The following is a 7,673-nucleotide window of genomic DNA, read 5'->3' on the forward strand; positions in this document are numbered from 1 at the left end:
GTTACTGACGTGTTTACATAAATTGTTTTCTATAAAAGATGATCATCACCTTTACAAGTCTTTCTGAATGTGATCACAGAAACAAAGCAGCACCACAATGTGCCTCTACTTTCATATGGATGAAAAGGCCACAAACCATATGGTCCTCTGCTTTCATATGGACAAAATAAAAGTTCACACATATAAATGGAAATGAAAAATGATAGTAGGAAATGAAAAAGAATTATGCTCAAAGAACAATGGTAACAACAAAGATGATAAGTATATTTGAAACAAGAAAACAATACATGCATAGGCTATATTTGAAACAAGATATTCTGCCAATCTTTGTTAACTGAAGCTAAGATGATAAGTATATCTAGAGTGCATTAGCTATGGTTCTTATCTAGCTAAAATAAAAGGAGAAAATTGCTTATTTACACCTCACAAATATTTTGGCTTGCTGATCTAGGTAGAAGGCATTTTTGTCATTGGTGCTAGTCAGATCTGAACCTTACATCAAATACACTTCTCAATGTTCACTGAAATTTAGAGAATAGATTGAGAGAGATAGCAGCAGCAAGAAGTTGAGGTTTAGACTCCGAAGAGGAACAGCAGGGGTGCAAGGAGATGGAGTAGAAGCAGTAGGGAGCGGCAACAAGCAGTAGAGAGCGGCGGCGCACCATCTCCAAAAAGAGACACCTATCAGCACATCAGCATCAGCATCCAGGGAGGAGCTGCATGACACCATCTCCAAAAAGTGACCACCACAAAGCCAGAATGCTTTGCTTTCTTACTCTTCTTACTCCTCCTTTTAACACAACCAGAAGGCAACCACCACCTAAATAACAAACACCTCCTTGGATATGCTAAAACCACAAAATGATCACGGCAGTGTGTTTGTGGCATCCGTGCATGTGCCAAGATATGCTAAAACTTAGCTCAGCAACCAACAGAAAGTAACTTAGCCCAAGAACAAGCTTTGTGAAAACCAATAAATCACACATTATGTCGATTCAACAACTACTACCCTTTACACTAGCATTGATAGAGCCCGATCAGTCAAAAATTACATAAAAACCATCGTAAAAGAACTTGTGTATAGAAAAATCTCAAAAAGTAAACAATTAGTACATGATGCATGTTCTATGAACCCTGAACATGTACATTGGGAACTATTACAAAAACTGAGAAAACATTATGCATGCTCTCTGAACATGTACATTGAAGAATGAAAAACAACTATCTGGTGAGGGCTCTTTTGATCCGAATTCATTGAAGAATGACAAACAACTATTTGGCCATTAGCAGCAGCAGTAGCTAGGGGCAGTAGGCAGCACTAGCAAAGAAGCAGCGGTGCAACAATCAAGAGTAGCAGTAGTGCAAGAGCGGCGGCGACGGCAAGAGCAGCAGGAAGCAAAAGCAGCAGCGGCGCTATAGGCAGAGGCAGTAGCAGGCGAGCAGCAGAAGCAGAGTAGCAACAACGGTGTGGTCGACTGCGGGCAACGACAGGCACGTGGGGGCGCGGTGCAGCAGCGGAAGCATGTCAGCGGTGAGCTCGGGGACGGAAAACGACGACGAATCGAGGCGAAGTAAAGGGGGATCCGGAGGAGAAGCTCACCACGAAGCCGGGGACATGGCCGGGGAGGCCGGGGATGGACCAGAGCGAGACGGGGCCAGGGACGTGGCCGACGTGGTCGGGGAGGACGACGACGATGTACAACGACGGGGCCATGCGCAGGAAGAGACGGCGAGAGGTGGCTGCTGCTCCTCGGCGAGGTGGACGCGCTGCTGCTTCACCTTGTCGGCAGGGGGTCGGCGGCGGCGGTGGAGAGCGGGCGCGGGGGGCGGGGGAGGGGATCGATCTGGCGAGGGAGGGTGAGGGAGTCCTGGATTAGGGGGTCTCCGGACAGCCGGACTATCTGCATGGGCCGGACTATTAGACTATGAAGATACAAGATTGAAGACTTCGTCTCGTGTCCAGATGGGACTCTACTTGGCGTGGAAGGCAAGCTAGGAAATACGTATATGGATATCTCCTCCTTTGTAACCGACCTTGTGTAATCCTAACCCTCTCCGGTGTCTATATAAACCGAAGGGTTAAGTCCGTAGGACAACAATCATAACATACAATCATACCATAGGCTAGCTTCTAGGGTTTAGCCTCTCTGATCTCATGGTAGATATACTCTTGTAACACCCATATCATCAATATTAATCAAGCAGGACGTAGAGTTTTACCTCCATCAAGAGGGCCCGAACCTGGGTAAAACTTCGTGTCCCTTGCCTCCTGTTACCATCCGGCCTAGACGTACAATTCGGGACCCCCTACCCAAGATCCGCCGGTTTTGAGACCGACATTGGTGCTTTCATTGAGAGTTCCTCTGTGTCGTCGCCGTTAGGCTTGATGGCTCCTACTATCATCGATAGCAATGCGGTCCAGGGTGAGACTTTCCTCCCCGGACAGATCTTTGTATTCGGCGGCTTTGCACTGCGGGCTAATTCGCTTGGCCATCTGGAGCAGATTGAAAGCTACGCCCCTGGCCATCAGGTCAGATTTGGAAGTTTGAACTACACGGCCGACATCCGCGGAGACTTGATCTTCGACGGATTCGAGCCACAGCCGGGCGCGCCACACTGTCGTGATGGGTATGACCTAGCTCTGCCGCTGAACAGTACCCCAGAAGTCGTGCCCGCATCAGCTCCAACCCTTAGTTCGGAGCCAACTGAGCCAATCGAGGATGCGTGGTTAGACACCGCCTCAGGGGCTGCAGTCTCAAAGGCGATCGAGCCGAACAACAGCATAATCCTTTGCGCAGCCCGTGACTCCAAGGTGCCGGACTCTTTTTCTGACTTCGAACCACCCGCGCCCCTGCCAATCAAATCCGATTGGGCGCCGATCATGGAATTCACTGCCGCGGATATCTTTCAGCACTCGCCCTTGAACGACATTCTGAATTCACTAAGGTCTCTCTCTTTGTCAGGAGAGCCCTGGCTGGATTATGGCCAACAGGATTGGGATTCGGACGATTTAGAAATTCGACGCCCGCCCACCACCCACTTAATAGCCACTGTCGATGACTCAACCGACATGCTCGACTTCAACTCCGATGACATCGACGGTATGGACGACTATGCGGGAGGCGAAGAGGAACCACCGCCCACAGGGCGCTGGACGTCCACTTCATCATATGACGTATGCATGGTGGACACACCAAAAGAAGACGACAACGAGGAACAAAAGGACGCACCGAAGGCCTGTTCCCTCGAGAAGCAGTCAAAGCGGCGGCCGCCCCAAATCCCGCCTCGGTAGAAATAACGATCATACAGACCCAGCGTTGGACTAGGGTGAACCACTACCGGACCACGACAATACGGAGAATCAAACCGAACAAACCAATTCTGTCAAAAATAATAGTCCGGACGACATAACGCCAGACAGGCACCCGGAGCAGCAGAATGCCCGTCAAAGGCTTGTTGCCACCGTGAGGAGTCTGAAAAAGCAGAAGCAAAGGCTCAAGGCTGCGCAAGACACTCTCCAAATCAGATGGAGTAAAGTACTCAACACAGCAGCGAGGTACGGCGACAATCGCCCCACCAAGAGCTACCCAAAGCGGAAGTTGCTACCTGAATTCAATGAGGAGGCCTCAGACCCCCCACAACCAAAAATCAAAACAAACACCTGGCCGGATAGACGACCTCAGGGCCAACATCGAGCGGAAAATAATGCCACTCACAAGCCAATACGCGATCCACGTGAGGGCTCGCACCAAAAGGACGGCGCAACCAGATCCATCTATGGACCACGCAAGCGCGCCCCAGCATACAACGTAACACAAAAAACATCCGAACAACATGGTACACCTAGATACAGGGGTGCCGCACACCCCCTATGTTTCACCGATGAGGTGCTGGACCATGAATTTCCAGAGGGATTCAAACCCGTAAACATAGAGGCATAGGACGGAACAACAGACCCTGGGGTCTGGATTGAGGATTATATCCTCCATATCCATATGGCTCGTGGAGATGATCTCCATGCCATCAAGTACTTACCCCTCAAGCTCAAAGGGCCAGCTCGTCACTGGCTTAAAGGCCTCCCCGAAAACTCCATATGAAGCTGGGAAGAGCTCGAAGACGCTTTTCGGGCAAATTTTCAAGGAACTTATGTCCGACCTCCGGACGCGGACGATTTGAGCCATATAACTCAACAGCCCGGAGAGTCAGCCCGAAAACTTTGGAACATGTTTCTTACTAAAAAGAACCAAATTGTCGTTTGTCCGGACGCCGAAGCCCTGGCAGCTTTTAAGCATAGCGTCCGTGACGAATGGCTCGCCAGACACCTCGGCCAAGAAAAGCCGAGAACAATGGCAGCATTAACAAGCCTCATGACCCGCTTTTGCGCGGGTGAGGACAGCTGGCTAGCCAGATGCAGTACCAGCAACCCCAGTACATCTGAAGCTAGAGATGGAAACGAGAAATCACAGTGCAACAGCAGTAACAAACACCGGAACAAAGAAGACAGCACGAAGAGCACGACAGTAAACACCGTATTCAAAAGCTCTCGGCCAGGTCAGCAAAAGCCGCCCTCTAAAGGCGCCAGAGACGAACTGTCCAGCCTAAACAAAATTCTGGACCAAATATGTCAAATCCATAGCACCCCTGGTAAACCTGCTAATCATACCCACAGAGAATGTTGGGTCTTCAAGCAGTCCGGTAAGCTCAATGCTGTACACAAAGGGGAGGATACACCAAGCGAGGACGAGGATGAGCCTCTCAAGCAAGACACTGGGGAGCAAAAGAAATTTCCACCAGAAGTCAAAACAGTAAACATGTTACACGTGATCAAGGGAAGAAACAAAACGACACTCCCAGAACAATATGCCCAAGGGCCTATCACCGCGGAGTCCTGCCACTGGTCGTCTCAACCGATCACTTTCGACCATCGTGATTACTCAGCAAGTATCCGGCGTACAGGATGAGATGCCCTAGTATTAGACCCAATAATTGACGGATATCACTTCACACGAGTCCTGATGGACGGTGGCAGCAGTCTAAACCTGATATATCAGGATACAATCCGCGAAATGGGGATAAACCCAACAAAAATTTGCCATAGCAATACTACCTTTAAAGGAGTAATGCCAGGCCCAGGGGCTCATTGCACGGGGCTCCCTGCTACTAAAAGTTATATTCGGCTCCCCCGATAACTTTGGTAGCGAACATTTAACCTTCCACATCGCTCCATTCCAAAGTGGCTATCAAGCACTACTCGGACGCGAAGCTTTCGCTCACTTTAATGCAATACCGCACTATGCTTGCCTCACACTCAAGATGCCTGGACCACGTGGCATCATTACAGTAAATGGAAGTATTAAGCGATCTTTGCGCGCCGAAGAGAGTGCAGCTGCCTTGGCAGCCGCACACTAAAAACGGCCTAACCAACTAAAGCATTTAACAGGTCGTCAAGACCTCGGACACGGTTAGACGAGTCTGGCACAGGTATATGTAATTCATACCGGATCAATGGTCACACCCCTATACAAGGGGCTCAACGCGCGCAGACAAGTGGCAATTTTTACTCATCTTGAATTATACTTGGTTCCTTTAAAAGCTATCCTTTTGCACGACAACTTTTTCACTTAAGTTCCTCTCTTTTATAGATGATCATCGTGCTACACCCGTCCAGGATACGGCACAACGGAGACACAGGCGCAGACGTGCAGCAGGGACCCGCTCCAAGGATTATTTTTAGATTAAGACCCTGCGTAAACCTTTTTTTACTGTCTCTTGTTGATACATATCCACTGAATTCTCAGCACAGTTGAGAAGGATGCTGACGTCTTGGCATGTGGCCACATCAGAATAATGCACGTACCTGGACACAAGGGGCTTCTTACGAAGGGCACTATTTAGGCCCAGTTTATACCATAAAGACCGAATACCTTAGGGAGTGTTCGGCGGCGCGAGTTTGGCCTTATATGCATCAGCTCCGAATCATTGTCTTTGGTCAAATGTTGGGTTTGCCCGGCTCCTGTGTTTTGGTGCCTTACGTTCCGCTTTACCGGCTAAGGTAGCACTAGGAGAACTACTGCGATTGTGCCCTGGTTCATCCGGACGAGCACCTCAGTAGAGAAAGCCGAAAACTAACTGTCATGATATAGCGTGAGACTGGTCAACCACTCGGTGACCTATCGGAATGTTAGAATTCCTCCGCCTTAACGAAGGGCTGTTTTCCGGCCAGGCATGTACGCACCCCGCGATCGGGAGAGTGCGGAGCCACCAGGGGCTATCTAGTAGCCCCACTGTCAAACTCCTATGGCTAAGTGAAAGTGTTAAAGCATTATAGTCCGGTTGCCTCGCTCGCTACACTATCACCTCCTTAATAGGACCAAGATGTTGGGTTAAGTGTGAACACACGTTTTTTGCAAGCACCCCCGCATTATATGCGTGGGGGTTGAAGCCGACGGCTGCAATCTTTCAGGTTATACACAGGTATACATAAACGGCCGCACATGAGGCATCATACTACTTTCAGGAAAAAGTATAAAAATAACCTTATAAAAAATTCATAAAAGCATTGTGCTTACAATGAGAATACATATCACTCAAACATAATATTTTTCGAGCACTGGGCCTCTATCAAACGAGCACCCTCGAGAACCTCCTCGAAATAGTGCTCGGCAGCCACCCGGCCTATGGCCGAACCCTGCGCCGCAACAGTGGTAGCGTCCATCTCCGCCCAATATGCTTTAACACGGGCAAGGGCCATCCGCGAGCCTTCTATGCATGCCGACCTCTTCGTCGCATTAATGCGCGGCACCACATCAAGGAACTGCTGCACTAAGCTGAAATAGCTGTTTGGCTTTGGCCTTTCCGGCCATAGCTGATCCACAACAGACCTCATGGCGAGTCCGGACAACCTATTCATTTGTGCCCATTCAGCTAGCTGGTCAGTCAATGAAAGTGGACGCTCTGGAACGTGGAATTGCGTCCAGAATAGCTTGTCCACTTCATGATCTGTCTGACCTTGGAAGTACTTGGCCGCATCGGCAGCGCTCGCCGCCAAATCCATATACGCATCTGCCGAACTCCACAGCCGATCTAGAGGGGCATACCGTGGATCTCCGAACTTCCTCCGTAACATGAAGGGTTTCCTAGCCGCAATATCCCCGGCTTCCCGCAGCTCCTCCTTCTTCGCTCTCATAGCAGAACGGGTGTCTTTGTCCGCCGCCGCAGCCTTCTCAAGGTCCGTTGCCTTCGCTCGGTTTTCTTTCTCAAGGACCCGGCAACGGTCGGCAGTGTCTTTTAATTCTACGGCCATCTTGGCCATCTTCTCCTGGCTCTCGCAATGTGCGGCCTTCTTGGCTTTCAACTCTTCGGCCGCCTTCAAAGCAGCCGCATTACTAATCCTCGCTTGTTCCTTGACTCGGGCAAGTTCCGCCCGCAAGGCTTCTAGGGTGGTAGCTCCATCTGCAGTCACAACATATTAAAGATATTGGCATTATGCTGCTCTTACTATGTGGCGTTCACCGGATAATAACACTTACCCTGTGCCTCATCAAGCCTCTTGTTAACAAGCTCGATGTCGGCGTCTGCCGCATCCAGTTGCCGTTTTAATTTGGCAAACTCACTAGTCCGGCTAGCCACCGGAGCTTCCACCACCTGCACATAGGGGCAGTCTAGTTATTGCC

This window comes from Triticum urartu, chromosome 5 (assembly GCF_003073215.2).
Source record: "Triticum urartu cultivar G1812 chromosome 5, Tu2.1, whole genome shotgun sequence".
Taxonomy (NCBI): Eukaryota; Viridiplantae; Streptophyta; class Magnoliopsida; order Poales; family Poaceae; genus Triticum; species Triticum urartu.